The 25,255-nt window shown below is 43.9% G+C and overlaps 1 non-coding gene across 1 annotated transcript; it reads right to left on the bottom strand.

Moving 5' to 3' along the window:
• Positions 1-4,181: 4,181 nt before the first annotated feature.
• Positions 4,182-4,288, bottom strand: LOC112085003. The gene has a single exon (XR_002898648.1). It is a non-coding gene; the product is annotated as a small nucleolar RNA R71 (small nucleolar RNA).
• Between the last annotated feature and the right edge of the window lie 20,967 nt (positions 4,289-25,255).

The raw sequence follows: 25,255 nt of genomic DNA, 5'->3' as shown, positions 1-25,255 counted from the left end.
TGGACATGATGGAGAAGCTAAAGGTCAAGTCTATAAAGTCCTACCCTTCTTCTATCACCTTTGGAGATTCCTACTCCAAGAAACCATATGGGTTTTGGAAAACTATCCACTACAGGTTGGTGAATGCATAATTCCCACTGATTTTGTCATCATGAAGATGAAGAAGACCAAAGAGCTCCCCCTATTGCTTGGAACTTCATTTCTAAACACCACTGGTGCAATGATTGACTTTGATACTCAAAGAGTGGTGCTTTCAAAAGTGGATAAGGATGTCTTTTACCCTGTTACACCTCCTTTAGCTGAGTTCTGTGGATCAGTTGTCCAAGAGATAGAACCGCCTAAGGTACTTGAGATGAAATATGTGGGCAGTGCTGGAATTCTGGGTGGATCCCAATCTCTCTCAGCTGTGGAAATGGAAAAAGAATCTCACACCAACTCTGTTTACAAGGATGGGACTGAACAGCCATTGATCAGGGAAGAAGACATCTTGCTCTCATGGTCTCCTACACTTGATGATCTAAAGATGATGAACACAAAGAGTGATGGCTCAGCATCAAAATATAAGAGCATAGAACCTGATCTTTCTTCTCAAGACTTTGATCTCCCTCCTTGGGTTGATGATGATGGATCTCTGAACTATAAGCTGGATTGCAATGGGAAGCCAGGTCTGTTTGCTAAAGTGAGGGCATGTCTCACAAATGCCAACTTTGATAAAGACCCAGATGGTATTCAAGAGCTGGTGGACAAAGGTCTCAAGATGGGATCTCGAGGACAAGGGTCTAATGGTTCCAAAAGGCAGCAACATGATATGTCTATATTTTACATCATTTAGAGAGCATTTTAGAGTCCTCATCATGTGTTTTCCCATGTAAATTGTGTCTTTAGGCATGAAAATAGGATTTAGGGCTTGCATTAGGTCCCAAAGAGTTTTGCATGTTTTGAAGTCTTTATCAGGTGCTTTGGGAGTCGTTTGGAGCTTAAGAAGAGGAGCAGAGGAGAAAACGGTAGGGTCAAAAATGGTGAAAACCGCTTGGAGAAATTTCTCGGCCAAATCGCGTACCGGACGGACGGAAACCTTGGCCAAATTCCTTACCGATCACTCAGCACCGGCCAAAATCCTTACCGATCGATCTTTACCGGCCAAATTCCTTACCGATCGATCTTTACCGGCCAAATTCCTTACCGATCGACCAAAGTCAGCTTGGGTCGAAGATCGGGTGCAAATACCATGGGTTGAGTTTTTGGCCGAGGCGAAGGAATTTTTACGACCAAAAAGCTTACCGCGATACACAGCCCTCGGCCATTTTCCTTACCGCGGGAAGCTTTTCTCGACCAAAATTTGTCCTTGTCCGCGCATTTCAAAGATCAGCAATCCGGGGAACCTTCCGGTCCGAACCAGTTGGCGGGGTCTTCAGCAAAGTCGGAGATAATCAGGCAAAGATCCCAGAACAGTTGAAATCATCCAATTCGGACCAATGGGGAGAAAGATACAGCCTCCGGAAGATGCACCAACACTACGCGCACCCGAGAACTGAACGGCGGAGTACGAAGGCTACGGCGGACGGAGTCTTTCCGGACCAAATCAGCTTGCCCGGTCTTCATCAAAGTTTGAGACCTGTGAAAGACCTTTTCAGAACAGTTGGGATCGCTCAATTCGGAGCAGTTGGTTGAGAGATACAGTCTCCGGAGTTCACATCGGTCTAAAAAGCTTATTTTCTGGTGATTCCAATGCGGTTCAAAGATGTGAAATCCAGGAAGCCTTCCGCTTCCCAAGCTCCGACGGTTTCTTCACCAAAGTTCGAGCTTATTGAGTCATCTTGACTATGGAACTGGTCTCAGAGCATTTGGAGTCGTGGGTTGAAAGTTACTGTGTCCGGAAGGTGACATGGTCGATACGAACCCAAATATGTTGCGATACGCGCTAAGTGTTTTCTCAGAGCTCGGCATCGTTACCTCGACATCGGCCAAGTCAAGGCTCGTATTTTGGGAGTATTCTGAACTAGGCCTCGTGCTGACGCCTCGGCACGTTGGAATCAAGGCATGCACACGTAAGAAATGAAGCTGGAAACGACTAAGTGTTGAACGTGCACCTCGGTGTAGCAACCTCGGCGTGCATGCCAGACCCTGTTCGCTCAAACCCCTCGACTACCAAAGCGCCTCGGCATTTCATGCCGAGGTCCATTGTCACAAACCCAGAATCAAGAACAAAGCTGCCCAAGAATACACACGTGAAGATGGATCAAAGACTAGGGTTCATGCATGTTCTTGACGTGTTCTTCACGAGATCTTCATTTGGATCTGGACTCACGTGCACTCCTCGGCATGAAGACCTCGGCTTCACTCTCCGACACACCGTGGCACTCACCCATCAACCCAAGATCGCGGTTCAGTACCCGGTTTGTTCCGGGCTGACCCGCGACACTTTACCTTTGCTATATATACATTTTGAGACTAAAAACCTAATCATCTTATCTCTTACCTGTTTTTAGCTTGAAGAACTTGCCTTTTTGGTGAAACTTGATGATTCTAATCCGATATCTCGTTTTTGCATGAGAGATCTTGTTCTTTCTTTATTTCTTTTATCATCTAACATTAAACTCCTGATCATGACCAGCTACACGTCTTGCAAATGACTTAGTGAGCTCGTTATGATTAGTGAGTAGTCGTTTAAGCGGCTTTAGATGAGTAGATTAGGGTGCTTTCAAGGTAGATTAGTGGGTTTAGGTGTCTAGTCTTGCATGTTTCATTCTTTAACCGACAAGATCTCTAGGCTGGATCCAAGCACATCACTTGAGGTTCAGATCTGAGACATATCTCGCATCAAAAGTGTTTGTAGAAATGTCTGAACCACTCGGTTAAGGGTTTAAGAGTCTTTCATCGCGAGAGTGATAGTTTGTTCTCTTAAATGACATTTTTGAACTGATTCTTATTGCTGATTGATTCGATGCTTCTCAAAGGACATTTTTGGTATGAAGGAGGATCAATTTAGATGCTTAATACTTTCATGAGAAGATTAACATGCCTTGAGTTCAAAGTTAAATGAAACCGCTTGATGTTTTGATTCATTAACCCACTAGTTGAACTTGGAAGTACCCGAGTCAAGTATCTCGTCTAAAGTCCCTTGCTTTATTACATATTATCATCATCTGAATCGCTTAGTTATCATATGCATCTTTGCTTTGTTTGATTCTCATCATTTACCTTACTTACATGCTTAGTCGTTGTTATTTAGCTTAGAAAAACATTCACCTTTTTATCTTGACTTAAATAAACAAACAACATAGACTAGTGTCTCGTTGACAAGTCTGGATTGACACCTCTTGGTACTACTTTGACAAGGGGATTGATAGCCCTGAGACTTAAAAAGTCTTATCTATCAATTGGCGCCGTTGCCAACTTGTCGGAGCATTAGTCTTTTGTTTGTTCTTGAGCTCAAGATTTTAACTTTCTTTGTTTTACTAACTTCTCTGCAAGTTCTTGTGTTACTTTCAGGTGCATGAAAACCAGGTCTCGGAGCACAGAACCGCCTTTACCGTACGACGACAACATCAACCGGATTGAGAGGGAACGGCATTTTGAACGACTTGGGAATGGCAGAACAGCAAAGGATAGAGCAACAGGCTCAAGAAGCCGAACACCAGGCTCATGCTAATCAAGCGCAGGCAGGCAGGAATGAACAACAAGCCTATGTTAACCAACAACAAGCTCAAAGGAACGAGAGGCTTGCTCAGCAAAACCAACAACAAGCTAATAGGAACGAGCAACAAGCCCACCATGTTCATCCGCCACCGCCACAAGCTCAGAGACAACCTCCTCCGGTCTTTGTTGGAGAGAACGACCGAGCTAATGCGCACCAATACCGAGCTGGGATTCAAGCTCCACCGGTTCAAAACAACAACTTTGAGGTTAAAGCTTCCCTGCTCAATATGGTGCAGAACTCAAAGTTCCACGGTCTAGCCGGAGAAGACCCTCTTGAGCATTTAGATCAGTTTGATCGGGTTTGCGACCTAACTAAGATCAATGGTGTCTCGGAAGATAGCTTCAAGCTACGCTTGTTCCCATTCAGCCTCGGTGATAAAGCTCACCAGTGGGAAAAGAACCTCCCGAGGGGTTCCATACAAACCTGGGAGCAGTGTAAACTGGCGTTCTTATCAAAGTTCTTTTCCACATCACGCACGGCTAAGCTCAGAAACCAGATCTCAAGCTTCACGCAGCACAACAACGAGAGCTTTAGCGAAGCTTGGGAACGGTTTAGAAGCTACACTAACCAATGCCCCCACCACGGCTTCTCAGAGGCATCCCTCTTGAGTACTTTATACCGAGGTGCACTCCCCAAGATCAGAAACCAACTCGACACAGCTTCAAATGGAAATTTTCTTGGGAAAGAGATCAATGCGGCAATGGAACTAGTCGAGAACCTAGCCATGTCTAATGATACTTATGGAGAAGACTTTGATAGAGTAGACCGTACAGAGGGCTCCAATGAAGAACAGCGTATGAAAAAGGATATAAGAGAGCTTCAGAGCAAGCTTGACAAGGTTCTGATGGCGACACAAAAGCCAATACACTTTGTAGGCGAGTTTGATGAGCAAGGGCCAAGTTTTGACAATGTTAATGAAGATGGTCTAACTCAAGAGGAGCTGAACTACATAGGGAATCAGCAGAGGTATCAGCGGTTTAACAACTACAACAGTAACCCAAACCTCTCATACAGAAACCCGAATGTAGCTAACCCTCAAGACCAAGTGTACCCTGCTCAGCAACAACAACAAAGCTATGCTCCTAAAGCTCCTTTTCAGAATTCCTTCCAGCCCAAACAACAGTTCAGTGGGCAACAGCACGGCTACACTCATCAGAATCAAGCGGCTCAGGGTAACAACTTCACCAGCCAACCGCAACATCACAAGTTTCCACCAGGGTTCAATCCGCAGCCGATGGGTAATCAGCGACAGAATCAGGGAACGGGTCAGAATCAGATGGGAAACGATGTCTGTGGGATCTTACAGCAACTGTTACAGGGTCAGCAGAGAGTTGAGAGCCAGCACGCGACAATGCAGCAAGATATCCGAGAGCTTAAGCAGAATCAAGCCTCTACATCATCCCGAGGCCCCGGCTTTACCAGGTAAACCGGAGCCCAATCCCAAGGAATACGTGAACGCCATTACATTGAGAAGTGGCAAGGAACTACAAGCTCCGAAGCCTAAGACTAAGCTCATTGAGGCCAATGAGCAATTAGAGGGGGAGGCAGCTTCAGGTGATGCGTGTAAAGAAGCGGATTTTGAGAAAGAACCGATCAAGGACAAAGGAAAAGAGGTGGAAAAGACAACTGAGCTTGAAAAGCCATACGTTCCACCACCACCTTACCAACCCAAGATACCGTTCCCAGGGCGTTTCAAAAAGAAAATCTTAGACAAAGCCAAAGCGGTCTTTGAGAAACACTTGGAGAACACGCAACTCACCTTACCCATTATAGATGCTTTCTTAGCTATACCACAGCTTGGGAAGTTTCTAAAGGATGCGATCCTCAACAAGACAAAGGAGCTCCAGGGTATGGTAATACTGAGCCATGAATGCAGCGCCATAATACAAAGGAGGTCTATACCAAGGAAGCTATCCGATCCGGGCAGCTTTACCTTACCGTGTGCTTTAGGTCACTTGAAGTTCTCAAACTGCTTGTGTGATCTAGGAGCTTCTGTGAGCCTAATGCCATACACGGTGGCGAAGTGATTGGGATACAAGAGTTACAAGCCGGCCAAGATCTCTCTTATACTAGCTGATAGATCGGTTCGCTTACCGGTGGGTTTGCTTGAGGACTTACCTTTAAGGATCGGTGAGATAGAAATCCCCACGGACTTCATAGTTCTAGAGATGGACGAGGAACCATTGGACCCTATCATCTTGGGCCGACCGTTCCTAGCGACCGCAGGAGCCATTATAGATGTGAGAGGAGGAATGATTGAACTACACATCGGTTCCGAGCATATGAAGTTCAATGTTAAAGAGATGATGAAGAAACCGACCATTGGAGGTCAGGTTTTCTATTTGGAAGTGATGGAGGAGCTAGCTGATGAGCTCCTGGAAGAGTTGAACGCAGAGGATCCGTTACAAGTGGTCCTTACACGTGAACAAAGCGAGCACGGGTACTTGAACGAGGAAAGCGAGGTGTACAAGCAACTTTTGGACCAACCGAAGGAACTTGGAGCTGAGGCTAGGTTTTTGGAACTCAGGAAGAGTGGCCTCGTCATCTTAGACAGCGAGGGGTCCATGGGAACAGAGGAGACACCTCGGGATATCATGGCCGTGGCAACTCATATCAAGGCCGATGGTAATCCGCGCGAGAACAAGGAAAAGGCCGAGGAAGCTGTTCCGGACCAATGTAGCTTTGATGCCGATTGGAATGAGGCAGACGCTCCCCCTGTTGAGCTCAAGCCTCTACCAACAGGGCTCAGGTATGCGTTCTTAGGCTTGAACTCCACTTTCCCTGTGATCATAAACGATAGTTTGCTTGAACATGAAGAACGTGCATTGCTTAATGAAATCAAGAAATTCAGGAGAGCAATAGGGTACTCCTTGGCCGACATAAGAGGAATCTCACCTGATATATGCACTCATCGGATCCACCTGGAGGACCAAGCCATGTCCTCTATTGAGCACCAACGTCGCCTTAACCCGAACCTCAAAGAGGTGGTTAAGAAGGAGATACTAAAGCTCCTTGAGGCAGGGATCATATATCCAATCTCTGACTCTCAGTGGGTATCTCCTGTGCACGTTGTGCCCAAGAAAGGTGGTATCACGGTGGTAAAAAATGATAAGGATGAACTCATAGCCCAAAGAACTATAACCGGCCATCGCATGTGCATTGACTATAGGAAATTGAATTCTGCATCAAGAAAAGATCATTTCCCTTTACCATTCATTGATCAAATGCTTGAACGGTTAGCCAATCATCCTTATTTCTGTTTTCTCGATGGATACTCTGGATTCTTCCAAATACCAATAGATCCAAGAGATCAAGAGAAAACGACATTCACTTGCCCTTATGGCACTTATGCTTATAGGAGAATGCCTTTCGGTTTGTGTAATGCACCGGCCACTTTTCAAAGATGTATGATGCACATTTTCTCTGATCTAATTGAAGAGAAAGTCGAGGTGTTTATGGATGATTTCTCCGTATACGGCTCCTCTTTCTCCGAATGTCTTGCTAATCTTTCTCAGGTTCTAAAGAGATGTGAGGAGCATAGGCTTGTATTGAACTGGGAGAAGTGTCATTTCATGGTACAAGAAGGCATTGTCTTGGGGCACAAAGTATCAGAGAAGGGAATAGAGGTGGACAAGGCCAAAATCGAGGTGATGGTGAACCTACAAGCTCCGAATTCTGTAAAAGGGATAAGAAGCTTTCTTGGGCACGCTGGGTTCTATAGGCGGTTCATTAAGGATTTCTCCAAGATAGCTAGGCCTTTAACTAGGCTATTGTGCAAAGAGGTGGAGTTTATCTTTGATGAAGAGTGTGAGGAAGCGTTTAAGAGGATCAAGGAGGCTTTGATCAGTGCACCAATTGTACGAGCTCCCGATTGGTCTTTACCATTCGAAGTGATGACTGATGCATCTGACTATGCCGTGGGAGCTGTCTTGGGGCAGAAAAAAGATAAGAAACTCCATGTGATTTACTATGCTAGCCGCACCTTGGACTTAGCTCAAGAAAAGTATGCAACCACCGAGAAGGAAATGCTTGCCATTGTGTTTGCATTTGACAAATTCAGGAGTTATCTAGTGGGATCAAAAGTCACGGTTTACACAGATCACGCGGCCTTGAGGTACTTGATGTCTAAAAAGGACGCTAAGCCGAGGCTTTTGAGATGGGTCCTATTGCTCCAAGAATTCGACATGGAAATACTTGACAAGAAGGGCATTGAAAACGGGGCCGCAGATCATCTCTCAAGGCTGAGGATTGAAGAAAAGGTCCCCATAGACGATGCTTTACCTGAGGAACATCTCATGCTGGTACGGTCTTACTTAGAGGTGGAAGAGGCCAACACGATCAAGGAAAGAAGCCTCCCATGGTTCGCGGATCTTGTGAACTACCTGTCTTGCGGTTTAGAGCCACCGGATCTTGATGCTTATCAGAGGAAAAAGTTCTTTAGAGATGTGATGAGATATCATTGGGATGAGCCGTATCTTTACGTGCTTAACAAGGACCATCTCTATAGGCGATGATTGGCCGAAGAAGAGATCCATCCGATGCTACAAGAATGCCACGGTTCAGCGTACGGTGGTCACTTAGGTGCATTCAAGACGGTTGCCAAGGTTTTGCAAAGCGGCTTCTGGTGGCCGACTATGTTCAAGGACGCTCAAGATGTGGTATCGAGATGCGAGGCTTGTCAAAGGCATGGTAACATATCCAAGAGGAATGAGATGCCCCAAAACCCAATCTTTGAGGTCGAGGTCTTCGACTGTTGGGGCATTGACTTCATGGGTCCCTTTGTGAGTTCATACGGAAACCAGTACATCCTTGTCGCGGTGGACTATGTGAGTAAGTGGGTCGAAGCTGTTGCATCCCCAACCAACGATTCAAAAGTGGTGGTAAAGCTTTTCAAAAGTATCATTTTCCCACGGTTTGGAGTTCCAAGAGTAGTAATCAGTGATGGGGGAAGCCACTTTATCAATAAGACTCTTGAGAGTCTTTTAAGGAAGCATGGGGTAAGGCACAAGGTTGCCACACCTTATCATCCGCAGACTAGTGGTCAAGTGGAGGTCTCTAACCGACAGATAAAGGCTATTTTAGAAAGAACCGTGAGCTCATCTAGGAAGGATTGGAGCAAGAAACTTGATGATGCTTTGTGGGCTTACAGAACCGCGTACAAGACCCCCATTGGAACCTCACCGTTTAACTTGCTCTATGGGAAAAGCTGTCATCTACTGGTTGAGTTGGAATACAAAGCATTGTGGGCAGTGAAACTTCTGAACTTTGACATCAAGACTGCACAAGAGAAGAGGGTTTTACAGCTTCATGAGCTTGAGGAAATCAGGTTAGATGCTTTTGAGAGCTCTAAGATCTACAAGGAAAGGACCAAGGCGCTTCATGACAAGAAGATACACAAGAGAGAGTTCAAAGAAGGAGACCAAGTTCTGCTATTTAACTCGAAACTCAAGCTATTCCCTGGGAAGTTGAGATCCAGATGGTCCGGTCCATTTAAAATTCTTGAAGTAAGACCCTATGGAGCGGTTGTTTTGAAAGGAAAAGATGGACAAGGCTTTGTGGTAAACGGTCAGAGGGTAAAGCACTACCTGGCATCAGAAACAAGAGAGGGAGCTACCTCAGTTCCTCTTCTTGAACCAGAATCAGCCTGAAAAGGTATGAAAAGTCAAACTTAGTGACGTTAAACAAAGTGCTCTTGGGAGACACCCCAAGCTTATCCTTGTACATATTTCGCTTTTCATCTTCTTTTTCTTTTTACTTGAAGCTTTTTGAAGGGTTTGTTAAGTGTTTCAGGAGTTAGACGATGAATCTTGATGATGAGAGTAAGAAAAGGCTTGAAAATGACACGGCCTGATGAATTAAGTCCTAGAGTGTACGTAGCCTCGGTATCGACCCTTGGTATATACATACCGCGGCCACCTTTTACCGAGTAAAGCCTGTGAACCTCGGCTAGACTCCTCGACTCGATTTCATCATAGCCGTGTCCGAGAAGTGTCATAGTGAAATGACTAAGTGTGGGGGAAGGCCACGGTGTAAACACCTCGGTATAACTATACCGAGGGGCAAAGTTCACTTAAAACAGTCTAAAACCTCGATCCGAGACCGCGACCAGTCTACACCAGGGCCGGACCGTTTAAACCCCCTGCACCAAGTGATTCTTTGTTAAAACAAGTGACCTCGGCATGATACCCTCGTGGTGGAGCATACCGAGGTGCCCAGTTTCAAGAATGATCAAAAACATAAACACTTGGGACACTTGAGTCAAAGAAGAAGGTTTGCGCGGACTAAGGAAAAGATTTGAAGACCGCGGGGAAATTCTTGTTAACTTGAGCTTAGCCCACTCGGCTTGGTGCCCTCGGGGTAGAACAAGTCGTGGCCGCTCAAGAGAACACGAGAAAAACCACTCTAGTCCGTACGGCTCACGTCATTCCCAAGTCGCGCCATTTGGAAGCTTTGCGCGGTAATTTGAATTTAAACGACCGGTCAAAGCTGTTTTGGCGCGGGTCAACGGTCGCAGCTGGAGGAGAAGGGGGGAGCAGTCCCACTACAGTCCAAACGCCAGCTGGAAAGCGCGACACCGCCCATACCAGCCTCCATCCCGAGCCAAAACCGAGAGTTCGCCTTCTTCTCTCTTTTCTCTGCATTTCACGAGCACATCTCTCTCATTTCTCATCCATTTCTTGTGATTCCAAGCGTTCTAGACTCGTTAAGGTGTTGTATATTCATCATAAGCATTCCACTAAGCTTGAATCTTGGATTCCCAAAGGTATTTGCATCTTAAAGAACTCATCTTTTTCCTTCATTCTTTGCGAAGCTTTATTGTTTGTGAAGTGTGGAATCGATTCTTTTAGAACATGTCGGCCTTTGGGAACAATTTTAAAAATTCCATCACGATAGATAACATAAGAAAAACCGGTTTTTGCTCTGAAAATCACTTGTTCTTGAATTTTTAAAATTCTTGAGAAAATGCACTTGGAATCGGTCTTAATGATGCTTTGAGATGTTGAGCTGAACTGTTTAGATATCGTGTCTTTCTTTGCTTGTTCTGGCTTGTTCTTACTTCCTTTGATGTTTGGAAAAAGCTATAACCCTGGTCTTGTTAGAGAAAAAGCTCTGTTCTTGCTATCTTAAGAGACATGTGCTTGTTGATGTACATGATTCTAACGGTCTTTTTGAGGATCTGCCTTGCAGATGACCGGTGACCGAGCTGTTCCCACTCATGAGACGAACAAAAACGAGGTCCAGAGGAGGAGTACAAAAGGGAAAGCCGTGGCCGTGGCACGCAATGGTGGAACAAGCAAGAAACCCTCCGTGAGATCCGATGGTGAGCCAGCCGCCAAGCGAGCAAGGAACGCCGAGCTCACTCTGGTTCCAACCCTGGAACCAAAAAGGAATGGGGAGCAGGCAGCCACTGAGAACGATGGGGACGAGCTGAGAGCCATAGTCCCTCATGAACCCGATTGTGGCAAGAAGGCCAAGAAGGAACCAAAGCCCGAGCCCGAGGAGGAACATTTCCCGACTACTGAGGAGTACTTGGACCACTTTAACTCTATAAGAGTAGCTCAAGGTCGGTTCTCTGATATGGAGCTCTTGAGGAAGCTTGAGATACTCGATGATGTTACACTCATCTTTCAAAACATGGGCTTGTCCGAGTTCTTCATGATGAGCGATGTTGCTTACGAGGGGATCACACAACAGTTTCTTGCCACTTTGGAGGTTGTCATCTACCCCAAGAGAGATCCCAAGCGTCTACATGGCAAAGGGTTCGGACACATTGAGTTTGACATAGAAGGCGTGCACTACAAGGTCAGTTTCAAGGAGCTTGATGAGATATTTGGATTTGAAAGGAATGGAAGCTCGCTTGACAAGTTTGTGTACCCTCGTGATGAGTTGGCCGCGTTGTGGGAAACGATATCTTTTGGGCCTTACTTGGGAGGCAAGAGCAAGACAAGCTGCATCAGGAACCCTGCGATCAGATACATCAACCGGGTCCTGGCCTCTACGTTCTTCTCTACATACAACCTTGGTGTCATTCACACGGCAGAGCTTGAACTGTTGGGACTTGGACTTAAGCCGCTCATCACTCAAATGAAGAACAAAAAGGAGTTCCAAGGGCCAATGCATGTACCGTCTTTAGGAGCGTTCTTTGCGATTCAAATGCTCACCTATAGACACAATGTGTGGTGTGACCGAAAGAAGAAGGGAGCAAGGAGGCTTCAGAACGGTTGGATTGTCACTAAAATCTTGAGAGCTCAAGGGTTCATCTTCCCTGATTCACCATCGAGGCCGAGTCTCATTAATGAGCAATACCTAAGTAAAAGTGGTTTCTTTGGAGGCAAGTCAGGGGATAGATGGGTTTACAACTTCACGCTGATGCACAGGGACGGTACACAAGTTCTACTGCCTAACCGAGGCCTCACCATGCTTGATAAGCAGTGTAACGTCTCCTTCTATGTCCTCAAAGATCAGTAGTACAACCCATCTCTCGGCCCACCAATGCGCAAGTGCACCAAAGCCATACCTAACAAGCCTCAGAACAAGAACGGCCCGGCCGGAGGTGAGAATGAAGAAGAACGGCACGCTGAGAGAAGGATGGGAGCAAGCCGATATCATTTTGATCCATACGTGTGGGGTGAGCCTGAATACCACACCAAGAAGCTGTATTTGCGAGTGAACACTCTCCAAAAGTGGTGTAAGTGGCAAGACAAGACCATTCATGCCTTGGTGGACTGTGTAAGGCACCTGAAGAAGAAGGTCAAGCAGCTCACACGGCCATCTTCTCCGGACAAGAACTCGGGGACCTCAACCGCACCAGTTACACAGGAGGAGGTTGGGGAAAGCTCAAACGCAAGGAACCCGGAGTTTCCACCAGGCAAAGAGGATTGGATCGACCCTGCCTTGGCATTCTTACCTGAACCCTCGGATAGCAGCCCACCACGTCAGTCCACACCCTCCTGCTCAACATCAAATCCCTCGTACTACTTGGGATCAGACCTCTCCGACTAAGGTATCGACTTCAAACTCTTGTACATATGCATCTTGTGTATATCATCCTGCATTCGTTTAGTTTGTCTTTTTACTTCTCTCACACGCTTTTATAACACACGGGACTGTGTTATTCAAGTGTGGGGGAGGAGCTTTGTGTTTTCTGATCTTGTTTTCTTTGTTCTTATTTGACTTTTGCATTCTTGAGTCTCATTTAGCTTTGTACATATGGTAAAACTGCATCATTAACATTCTAGTTGCATCTCGCATTCTAAGATCGAGTCTAGTTGCATCATTTAGGATTGCATCAATGCAAAGAGCAATGATAGATTTTTTCCTAGAGAGTAAATCACTTGAGAACTTGAACTAAATATGCTTGTGAAACTCATTCTGTGCTTGTAAAGCTTGAAACGATTTGAATCTGAGAAGCAAGTCTAAATTACACTCAACTCTAGTTAAGTGATAACCCTGAACTTGAATTGTAAATATCTTTTGATGCATTGCTTGAATTGGCTTGTGGATACCGATATACATACTTGAGCTAGAATCATTGTTTTCACCACCCTCTTTTCCTTAGCTCAAGTAGCTGAATCCGCATCATGGATCAGTTCCCTCGCCTTGAACCCAACTTTCTTTTCGAGCCAATGTTTGTGTGTGAATTGTAAGGCCACCTTGGACTGAACTTAGCAGAAAGTGTTAGGTTTAGAGCGACAAGGGCATGTCTCACTGAGTGCTACGTTCCAACATCAAGGAACTGAGAGTATTGGCGAGAAATAAGTGTGGGGGAAAAGATCTATTGGTGAGTGGAAAAAGGTGAGCTGAGAGAAAAAGAGAAAGTGGGAATAGCTAGGGGAATGAAAGAAAAAGAATCGAGTCTTGAATTTGAAAAGATGAGCTCTGTTGTTCTAAAAAAAAAAGGGGTATAGTCTCTGAAATAAAAAGAAGCCAAAAAGGCTCAAGTGTTCTAAAAAGAAAAGAAAAGAGGCTAATCGCTGTAAAAGAAAAGAGCTGTTTGAATAAATAAACACCAAAGGCTTGAAAATCAAAACAAAAGTGAGTCCCCTAGTGAAAAAGAAAGCGATTGAGAGAGTGAGGATCTTGAGAGGGTGAGCAAGTGAGAAAAGCTTTGAGTGGAGTGTGGGGTGTGATGAGTCTTGCCCTTGTATGCATCGGTTGCTTTTTACCTTTAGCATTCTGCCAAAGTGTGGTCGTTCATTGAGTGATCCCATTGTTGCATTGCACCCGCTTGAATATTGATGAGATCATTTTTATCTCATGACCATACCCTAGCCAAGCCAGCCTATTTGAACATTGCATCATTTGATTCACCGGTTACGAGCTAAATGAATGTGAAAGAGTTGAATGTGATAATGACTTGTGGAGATTCTGTGCTTTAGTTGTAAAATATCTGAGTATGGCTTTGCATTGCATATTTGAGCATGAATCCAAGTTCTCTTTGTGATCACTTCTCTCTAAAAAGGAAATATGAGCTCCATCTGCATTACAACCTCTTTCTCTCATTTGTTCTCTTCGCCTGAGGACAAGCGAAGGAAAAGTGTGGGGGAGTTGATATGTCTATATTTTACATCATTTAGAGAGCATTTTAGAGTCCTCATCATGTGTTTTCCCATGTAAATTATGTCTTTAGGCATGAAAATAGGATTTAGGACTTGCATTAGGTCCCAAAGAGTTTTGCATGTTTTGAAGTCTTTATCAGGTGCTTTGGGAGTCGTTTGGAGCTTAAGAAGAGGAGCAGAGGAGAAAACGGTGAAGAAAAGGGTCAAAAATGGTGAAAACCGCTTGGAGAAATTTCTCGGCCAAATCGCGTACCGGACGGACGAAAACCTCGGCCAAATTCCTTACCGATCACTCAGCACCGGCCAAAATCCTTACCGATCGATCTTTACCGGCCAAATTCCTTACCGATCGACCAAAGTCAGCTTGGGTCGAAGATCAGGTGCAAATACCATGGGTTGAGTTTTTGGCCGAGGCGAAGGAATTTTTACGACCAAAAAGCTTACCGCGATACACAGCCCTCGGCCATTTTCCTTACCGCGGGAAGCTTTTCTCGACCAAAATTTGTCCTTGTCCGCGCGTTTCAAAGATCAGCAATCCGGGGAACCTTCTGGTCCGAACCAGTTGGCGGGGTCTTCAGCAAAGTCGGAGATAATCAGGCAAAGATCCCAGAATAGTTGGAATCATCCAATTCGGACCAATGGGGAGAAAGATACAGCCTCCGGAAGATGCACCACATTACGCGCACCCGAGAACCGAACGGCGGAGTACGAAGGCTACGGCGGACGGAGTCTTTCCGGACCAAATCAGCTTGCCCGGTCTTCATCAAAGTTTGAGATCTGTGAAAGACCTTTTCAGAACAGTTGGGATCGCTCAATTCGGAGCAGTGGTTTGAGAGATAAAGTCTCCGGAGTTCACATCGGTCTAAAAAGCTTATTTTCTGGTGATTCCAATGCTGTTCAAAGGTGTGAAATCCAGGAAGCCCTCCGCTTCCCAAGCTCCGATGGTTTCTTCACCAAAGTTCGAGCTTATTGAATCATCTTGACTATGGAACTGGTCTCAGAGCATTTGGAGTCGTGGGTTGAAAGTTACTGTTTCCGGAAGGTGACATGGTCGATACGAACCCAAATATGTTGCGATACGCGCTAAGTGTTTTCTCAGAGCTCGGCATCATTACCTCGACATCGGCCAAGTCAAGGCTCGTATTTTGGGAGTATTCTGAACTAGGCCTCGTGCTGACGCCTCGGCGCGTTGGAATCAAGGCATGCACACGTAAGAAATGAAGCTGGAAACGACTAAGTGTTGAACGTGCACCTCGGTGTAGCGACCTCGGCGTGCATGCCGGAGCCTGTTCGCTCAAACCCCTCGACTACCAAGCGCCTCGGCATTTCATGCCGAGGTCCATTGTCACAAACCCAGAATCAAGAACTAAGCTGCCCAAGAATACACACGTGAAGATGGATCAAAGACTAGGGTTCATGCATGTTCTTGACGTGTTCTTCACGAGATCTTCATTTGGATCTGGACTCACGTGCACTCCTCGACATGAAGACCTCGGCTTCACTCTCCGACACACCGTGGCACTCACCCATCGACCCAAGATCGCGGTTCAGTACCCGGTTTGTTCCGGGCTGACCCGCGACACTTTACCTTTGCTATATATACATTTTGAGACTAAAAACCTAATCATCTTATCTCTTACCTGTTTTTAGCTTGAAGAACTTGCCTTTTTGGTGAAACTTGATGATTCTAATCCGATATCTCGTTTTTGCATGAGAAATCTTGTTCTTTCTTTATTTGTTTTATCATCTAACATTAAACTCCTCATCATGACCAGCTACACGTCTTGCAAAGGACTTAGTGAGCTCGTTATGATTAGTGAGTAGATGAGTAGATTAGGGTGCTTTCAAGGTAGATTAATGGGTTTAGGTGTCTAGTCTTGCATGTTTTATTCTTTAACCGACAAGATCTCTAGGCTGGATCCAAGCACATCACTTGAGGTTCAGATCTGAGACATATCTTGCATCAAAAGTGTTCGTAGAAATGTCTGAACCACTCGGTTAAGGGTTTAAGAGTCTTTCATCGCGAGAGTGATAGTTTGTTCTCTTAAATGACATTTTTGGACTGATTCTTATTGCTGATTGATTCGATGCTTCTCAAAAGACATTTTTGGTATGAAGGAGGATCAATTTAGATGCTTAATACTTTCATGAGAAGATTAACATGCCTTGAGTTCAAAGTTAAATGAAACCGCTTGATGTTTTGATTCATTAACCCACTAGTTGAACTTGGAAGCACCCGAGTCAAGTATCTCGTTTAAAGTCCCTTGTTTTATTACATATTATCATCATCTGAATCGCTTAGTTATCATTTGCATCTTTGCTTTGTTTGATTCTCATCATTTACATTACTTACATGCTTAACCGTTGTTATTTAGCTTAGTAAAACCTTCACCTTTTCATCTTGACTTAAATAAACAAACAACATAGATTAGTGTCTCGTTGACAAGTCTGGATTGACACCTCTTAGTGCTACTTTGACAAGGGGATTGATAGCCCTGAGACCTAAAAAGTCTTATCTATCAATACACCATGAGGAAGGTTTCTATAACACTCCTCAAGCCACCAGACGCAGAGAGAAGCATCTACGCGATCTCTACGAAGAAACTCAAAGCGAAGACAACAGAACGCCCCAGAAGGAACCCTGCACACCTCAAATGGCCAACCCTGAACAACCTGCTCGTCGGTTGCCTCACAAGAATGAAAACGTCAAACCCATTCACCGATTGGAGCTACTAGAATTGGCGGTCTCGCACTTACTCGACGTTCAAGCAAGATCCACAATTGACGAGAGAATTGACGACTTGTCAATACTCTTTAACAGAAAGCTTGAAGACCTTTCAGCTCAAGTCAAAACCGTCGAAAGCCAGCTAAACAAAGGTGCTGAAACTGTCCAAGAGAGGATGAAAGCAATCGAAGAACGAGTTGGAGCACACGAAGTTCGCATTCGCAAAGCCGGTTGGAGTATCCGCACCTTAGAGATCAAACTTGGTGAAGCAGAAGAGACTATTAACTACCACAACAACCAAACCTATTCCTATGTGGAAGAGATTTGGGATGGAGTACACAAGGTTCAAGAGAAAGCAGAGACAATAGACTCAACTGTGGACGAAGTAGTCTATACCCTCAACGAAATCGAAAAGAAGGTCGAAAAGCTTATGCAAGGATGTGAAACGAATGGTTCAACGCTTCTCATCGAAGATTGTAGCCTAAAAGAGGAGAAAACAGAGTTAGAGGGTGCAGAAATCATTTCAGATGGCAGAGGAGCAGACGAAACTGAAGAAACGACTCGGAGCCCCATTCCCGCGGTCGGAACTCACGTGACCGCGGCCAACAAGCTTCCAGCCGCGGTCGTGAGCATCCTGACCGCGGCAAAGCCATCTTCACCCGCGGTCGTGGAGCTTCTACCTGCGGCCAGCACTCCTTCAGATGCCCTTCAGCCCTTTTCAACTCCTACAGGTCAATGCTCATTTGATACATCTGCTGGGATGGTCAAAACCCCTCTTCAGGAGCAGACGGTGTATGCTATCAACTCCAAAACATCTCAAGAAGAAAATGAGGTACTCCCTTGCAATATAGTCTTAGCATATGAAGATGAATATGAAGGGCACTACCTCGAAGATGAAGACTATCGTCTGTTCTTAGAAGGAGGGAATCAAGACAAAATGGTGGAATTAGGAGCACCAATCTCCAGAGAAAGGCTCATTGAATTTAACAAGTTTGTGAAATCAATCCCTCTTTACACAGGTTTCGATGATATATGACATCTTGGTTGTTTGCAAGTTTTCTTTAGGTACAGCAAGGAGACAAAGGATGATATTCGAACCTACTTTGGGAGGGCCAGACGTCTGACTTTTCCCAGAACATCACCTGATGCTGCTGTTTATTCAATCCACCTCCAAAGGCGGAAGAGTGCAGCCACTACACCAACAAAATCAGCAAGGAGAAGCTCGATGAATTCAATGATGTGGTTCGAAATTTACCTGAAGGAATCACGTTTGCCAGAGCTTGCAAGGACTTTATGATAGGCCACTACTTCTGTGAGAGCAAAGAATCAATCCCTGAGATAGAAGACTTGTTCAATCATGCCAGAAAAGTTAAACCTGTTCGAACACTTCATAAAATAGAAGGTATAGGTCAGTTTCTTATCTCTTGTTCTATTAGAGGAGAAATGTTTAAAAATGTGCTATGTGATTCTGGAGCTTGTCTTAACATGATGTCCAAGGCAATTGCTTTGAGACTTGGTATCAAACACCTGCGCAGGACTAGAGCAAAGATTAGCTTAGCTGATGATTCTAATGCAACACCTCAAGGAATATCTCATGAAATTCCTTTGAGAATAGGAGATTGCATAGTGCCTATCGACTTCTACATTGTCGAGACAAGAGATGCAACATATCCAGTGATTCTGGGATGGTCTTTTCTAGCAACTTCCGGAGCTATAATGGACTGGCCAAACCGGAGGATTTCATTTGCTAATATCGACAAAGATGTCTTCACAGAAGCTGTTCCATACAACAGCAAAGCAGGAAAACGTCCTGCAACAGAAGAGTTTGAAGAAGAACTTTGGAGTGACGAAGAACCTGCTAAGCAAAGCAAGGAGATGTCAAAAAAGACTTGTCTCAGGACAAGGTCTTCTTCATTGGAATAAGTCACGTCCAACACCAAAAGTCGAGCTAAACGACTTAAAACAAAAGCTCTTAATGGGAGGCAACCCATTTAGGTATTGTTTTCTTTAGAATTTTTCTTTCTTTTTCTTTTGATCTTTTTCTTTTTCTTATTTTCAGGTGTTTCTTATAAAACAAAAAAGCCAAAAAAATCAAAAAACCAGAAAAAAACCAAAAAGAAGATGGTACCTGACTGCTCGGCCCAGCAGGAACTAAGGAGAAGCAGGAAGAGGCCGCGATATAAGCCCCCGCGGTCGCAGACGTTCTGACCGCGGGAAACCTATCATCGACCGCGGTCGCGTAGTCCTGACCGCGGCCAAGCACCTGGTTGCCGCGGTCGTGCAGCCCCTGACCGCGGCACTTGGTCGTTGACATCCAAACCCGACCCAAACCACCCTTTTCACCCCATTTCACCTCACCAATCACCCTCCACCTCATTCACCACCCTCCACCACCTTCATCACCACCTAATCACCTTCCCAAACCCCTTCGAATGAATCCGGTTCATTTCCACCAGCATCCCGGATCCAGGTAAGTTCTCTTTGTCCTTACCAATTCGAATATTTATGCATTTTTCTCATCCAATCTCGACTTGTTTCACACTGAGGACAGTGTGATTTAAGTCTGGGGGAGGATTTCATCCTTTTCTAACCACTTTTCTTTCATGAGTCTTGCATTATCTACACTTTTTGCATTTTCCTTAAAGTTTTTCAAAATCGGTTTTCAAAACAAAATACGTTTTAAAAGGGAATGGTGAACATGAATCAATGATAGTTGACTGTGTGCTTTAGACTGTTCCTAGTGACTTGCTCATTCATGATTTAGGACTAGACTAGGCGGTAGCTAAGCATATTTGAAACGAAGTACCCCAAAGGAATTTGAATGATTTCGATTTAGATGAAGGGATACACTAGCTCTTTTTATTTGGACTTAATTTGGACTTAATTTTCTCATTGAAGCATTAGACCAGGGAAACGAATCATACATTCAGAACTCCTTTATCCTTTTACCACTCTCTGTTGATCCTGAATGGCTAGTTCATCTTTAGCTAGTTCCCCACCTTAACCAACCCTCTTTCAAACCACATGCACTCTTGTTTTATATTGTATTATAAGCAGATAAGTGCAAAAACGGTGGAGAGAAAGAGGAACGACGCAGTTTTCAGTCACCAAAGACAGAGACCTGCAATTTGCCGGAAAAGTTCCTGGAAGGATTCAACACAAGAGGAAGCTCAGTTTGCCTTAGAAAAATCTCAAATTTTGGTACAATCTCGTCCTCTAGTCTCTCTCTCTTTAAAAGGCAATTCCCTTCAAAAAAATAAAAAAATAAAAAAAATCGAAAATAAGAAAAGAAAGGAAATAAAAGCCTTAGAGAGTCTAGAGAGGTCGAATTTTAAGTCCCAAGGCAACTAGAGTTTGATTTTATGGAGTTTTGGAGATTGTTTTTCTGATTCCCGGAAAGAATCTAAGTCTGGGGGAATCTAAGTCTGGGGGGAACAGCTGTTTACAACAAAGGAGGAAGGATTATGCAACAACATTTGGCAAGAAGAACTGACTGAAAACTGTGGTCATCAACAGGTCCTTATCTCTCTTGCGGTTTTGCATATTATCTTGCATCCTCCAGATCTTCAGGTAACTCGAAACACTTTAACTCCACCACTTAAATAGCCCTTTAATGCCAAACGCCGTCTACCCTGGATGATGTCTTTAATGAGAACTCACTATTGAACTTAATGAATGTAGAGAGCTAGTTGACTGAAATCAAGATTTAAATTGTTTAAGTTTTGCATGACGAAAAAAGTGGACTAGTATCTCTTGTGCATTAGTGAGAATTTTCTAGACTAAGTTGTGGATTGATGCACTATCTTTGGTCCTAGTTTAGGAGTTCATGTCTATGAGATTTGTGCATTTCCTATTTTTGTTTTTCACTTAACCAGTTTAGGCTTTTGCTTTGTTTGAGGACAAACAAAGGTTTAAGCTGGGGGAGTTGATAACACCGTATTTTGACCACTTTTATGGATCGTTTTGAAATACTTTTTCTATGTTTTTAATTGCTTTTAAGTACTTTATCACGTTTTTCTAGTATTTGTAGTTCCAAGACTCTTTTCAGGTAACTTAGGGAAAAGCTTAACAAAATGGATAGAAAACCAGATTTCAGCTCAGAGTCAAACCGTCAGAAGTTCACCCGTGATTGAAGGCCTTCTCACCGTCTGATCCAGCTCAAATTTGGAGACCTTAAAGATGGAAGTATCAGCTTTCCAGTGCACTTTACAGCTTGGCAATCCAACGGTTCAATCAAAAGATACGCGAAGAGCAAGATGTCCCGTAAACCAGCTGGCCAGCACTTCCACCCGCGGCCAACAAGCATTTTCCCGCAGTCAGGAGCATCCCGACCGCGGCAAACCACTCATCCACCGCGGTCAGAGCACTCCCGACCGCGGCCTTCAACCTCCAAGCCCAAAAATCCCATTTCTGAAGCCCACATTTGGAGAAACCCTAAGTGACGTCCAGAGAGGTCTTGAGCACTATAAATACATGTCTTAGGAGCCCTAGAAATCGTGTGTAACCTTAGACAACCGAAATATTTACTTCATATTTTTATTGTTTTTGCTTTAGCTTTTAGGGAGAGAGAGATTTGTTCTCTTGAACCCTTGTTCTTTCTTTTTCAATTTCGGTTTCTATTCTACTTCTTAATATTATGTCTTTGATTTCGTTCATTATGTCTAAGTAGTTTTATTGTTGGGATTAAGGGATTTTCGATGGGGATTTATATGTTCGGTGAGGATTCCATTGGCTATTGAGCTGAATCTTAGAACTTTTTCTTCTGAATTCGTTTTTACTGCATGAGGGTAGCGTCATGAACTACAATCTGATCCAGATGCTTGGTGACGCGAAAGTGTTCATCAGGTAACAGATCTAGTTTAGGAGAGCAAAACAAACATAGGAGTGGAAACCTACCTATGGGCGATTTGTGAATTAGGACGAGTCTTAAACATAATGCATCTCTTCTCTTCCAGGGCCAGAGTGGAAACCTACTGGTCAGGGTTGAGAGAGATAGTTGTCTATGATCACGACAGTGGCGTATTCATATGTCCGTGACTCCAGTTCGAAAATTTTAAGCTAAGATCTTACAAAATTTCCTCTAGCAATGTTTTGAATCGTTCGTACCCCTGAGAAAACTTCCCTGAAGCCCAACGCCTTTTCTCCATTGATTTCCTGTGATTTTTCTTTAAGCTTTAGTTCAATATTGTCTTTCCTTTTTAGTTCATTTTCATTTAAGCATTAGAATATTCATTTTTATCATTTTTAGTTATTTTCGTTAAGTTTAGTTATTACGTCATTTAATTTCCGCACTCTCTTTTAATATTTCGTTTTTACATTTTAAAGACACCACCAAACCCCCACTAAACCGTTTTTGTTCTAGACTTCCTTACTTTAACTTATTTCAAAGGCTTTTTGCAGCAAAAGATCCTCCTTCCCTGTGGATTCGATCCCTAAGTACTACAATTGATCAGCTGTGCACTTGTGGCTATCGATTTCAATTAGGGTAAAACTTGACAACCCTCTCGACACACATCAAGTCCAACCACATCAGCTTCAGAATGGTTGGGTGGTTACTAAGATCTTGAGAGCCAAAGGGTTTGTATTCCCTGAATCCACGTCAAAACCAGGTCTCATCGATGCACAATACCTAAGCAAGAGCGGTTTCTTCGGAGGCAAGACAGGGAACAAGTGGGTTTACAACTTCACACTGATGCACAGAGATGGAACGCAGGTTCTCTTGCCTAACCGAGGCCTCACCATGTTAAATAAGCAATGTAATGTCTCTTTTACGTGCTCAAAGATCAGTTGTACAACCCTCTTTTCGATCCACCATTGCGAAAGTGCACCAAGGTGGAACAGGCCACGACTAGTAGGTTTCCGAACGAGCAGGGAACGGCCGGGTGTGAGAATGAGGAACCAAGACCCTCTGAGAGAATAATAGGGGCTGGCCGATACCATTTTGATCCGTACGTGTGGGGAGAACCTGAATACCACACCAATAATCTGTACTCGAGAGTAAACACCCTCCAAAAGTGGTGTAAGTTGCAAGACAAGACCGTACATACGTTGGTGGACTGTGTAAGGCAGCTGAAGAAGAAATTCAAGCAACTCACCGCACCATCTTCACCTGATAAGAACTCGGCGACCTCAACAACACTGGTTGCACAAGAGGAGATTGGATAAAAAATCGAACGCGAGGAAATCGGAGTTTCCACCAGGCAAAGAGGACTGGATCGATCTTGCCACAGCATTCCTGCCTGAACCCTCGGAGAGCAGCCCACCACGACAGTCCACACCCTCCTGCTCAACATCAAATCCCTCGCACTACTTGGGATCAGACCTCAGCGACTGAGGTATCGACTTCAAACCCTTGTAAATATGCATCTTGTGTATGTCATCTTGCATTTGTCTAGTTTTTTTTCTTTTTACTTCTCTCACACGCTTTTATAACACAAGGGACTGTGTTATGTAAGTGTGGGGGAGGAGCTTTGTGTTTTCTGTTCTTGTTTTCTTTGCTCTTATTTGACTTTTTCATTTTTGAGTCTCATGTAGCTTAGTGCATATGAAAAACCTGAAAATTTTCACAAGAAATGCTCATTCTAGTTGCATTTCGCATTTTAAGATCGAGTCTAATTGCATCATGTAGGATTGCATCAATGCAAGGAGTAATGATAGGGTTTTTCCTAGAGAGTAAATCGCTTGAGAACTTGAACTAAATATGCTTGTGAAACTCATTTTGTGCTTGCAACGTCTGAAACGATTTGAATCTGAGAAACAAGTTTGAATTGAACTCAACTCTGATTATGTGAGAACCTTGGACTTGACATCTAATTATCATGTTTGTGCATATCATCGTGAATTCATGGGTACCACATACATATTTGAGCTTTCTTATCCCTTTTAATCACTCTTGCTAGCTCAAATAGCTGATCTCTCATCTTGAGACAGTTCCATACCTTTGGCATAACCTTTCTTTGAAGCCTAAACACCCTTCTTGTGTGCATGATTTGTGAGGCCTTGTTTCTAGTAGACTTGGTAAAAAGTGTTGGGTTTAGAGCGACAAAGATAGTGCTGCATGTAGACACTGGTCCAACATCAAGGGCTAGTCTAGGTCTAGGTGAAAGTGAGAGCACCGGATTTGAGTGAGCGAGCAGAAAAGAAAAGAATCTGAGTGATGAAAGTTGAAAGAACCGGATTAGTTAGAGGAATGAATGCTAAAATGAAAGAAAGTGAGTCTGTGCTGAAAAGAAAAGTTCATGTGTTGAAATGAAAATAGCCTAATGAAAAGAAAAGAAAAGATTCAAAAAGAGGCCTGGTTAAAGAAGAGCTTGTGTGTTAAAGAAAAGAAACTCGCTAAGTTGTTAAGGAAAGCATTCCCCTAAGAGATGAAATGAAGAGAGTAACGAGAGCTGATTGAGTGTCAAAGGCAAAATGCCATTTTGGGTGAGTAGACTAGAGAGAGAGTCTAGAGAGGTTCAATGCCGAGTGTAAAAAGCATTTTGGGTATGGGGTAGATGCAGTTTTATCTTTGTATGCATCCATTGCTTTTTACCCTTAGCATTTTACTAAAGTCTACTAATTTTTGAGTGATCCCCTTGCCTGGAGTACCAGTTACTTGATTGAGATCATTTTTATCTCAAAACCCAGTCTCAAGCTAAATGAATTCATCTTGATTTGCATGAACATGATCCACCCGGTTACAGGCTTAACGAATGTGAAAGAGTTGAGAAAGAAGAGAACTTGTGGACATTCCTTGTTTGAAATGATGTACATACATATCTGAGTATGGCTTTGCATTGCATATTTGAGCATGAACTTGAGTTCTCATTGTGATCACTTCTCTCTAAAAGGAAATATGAACTCCCATTGCATTACAACCTCTTTCTCTCATTTGTTCTTTTTACTTGAGGACAAGCAAAGGACAAGTGTGGGGGAGTTGATATGTCTATATTTTGCATCATTTAGGCTGCATTTTAGAGTCCATATCATGTGTTTTCTCATGTATATTGAGTCTTTAGGCATCAAAATAGGTTTTAGGATTTGCATTAGGTCCCAAAGAGTTTTACATGTTTTGAAGTCTTTATCAGGTGCTTTGGAGGCTATTTGGAGCTCAAGAGGAGAATCAGGAGTGGAAACAGTGAAGAAAAGGGTCAAAAATGGTGAAAATCGCTTGGAGGAATTTCTCGGCGAAAACTTGTACCGGCTGGACCAAAACATCGGCCAAAATCGTTACCGGATGGTCTTTATCGGCTAAAAATTGTTATTGGGTGAAAATTCCACTCGGTAAGG

This window comes from Eutrema salsugineum, unplaced genomic scaffold (genome assembly GCF_000478725.1).
Source record: "Eutrema salsugineum unplaced genomic scaffold, Eutsalg1_0 scaffold_4, whole genome shotgun sequence".
Lineage (NCBI taxonomy): Eukaryota > Viridiplantae > Streptophyta > Magnoliopsida > Brassicales > Brassicaceae > Eutrema > Eutrema salsugineum.
The sequence above is the reverse complement of the archived record's forward strand: the minus strand, read 5'-3'. Positions and strand labels throughout refer to the sequence as shown.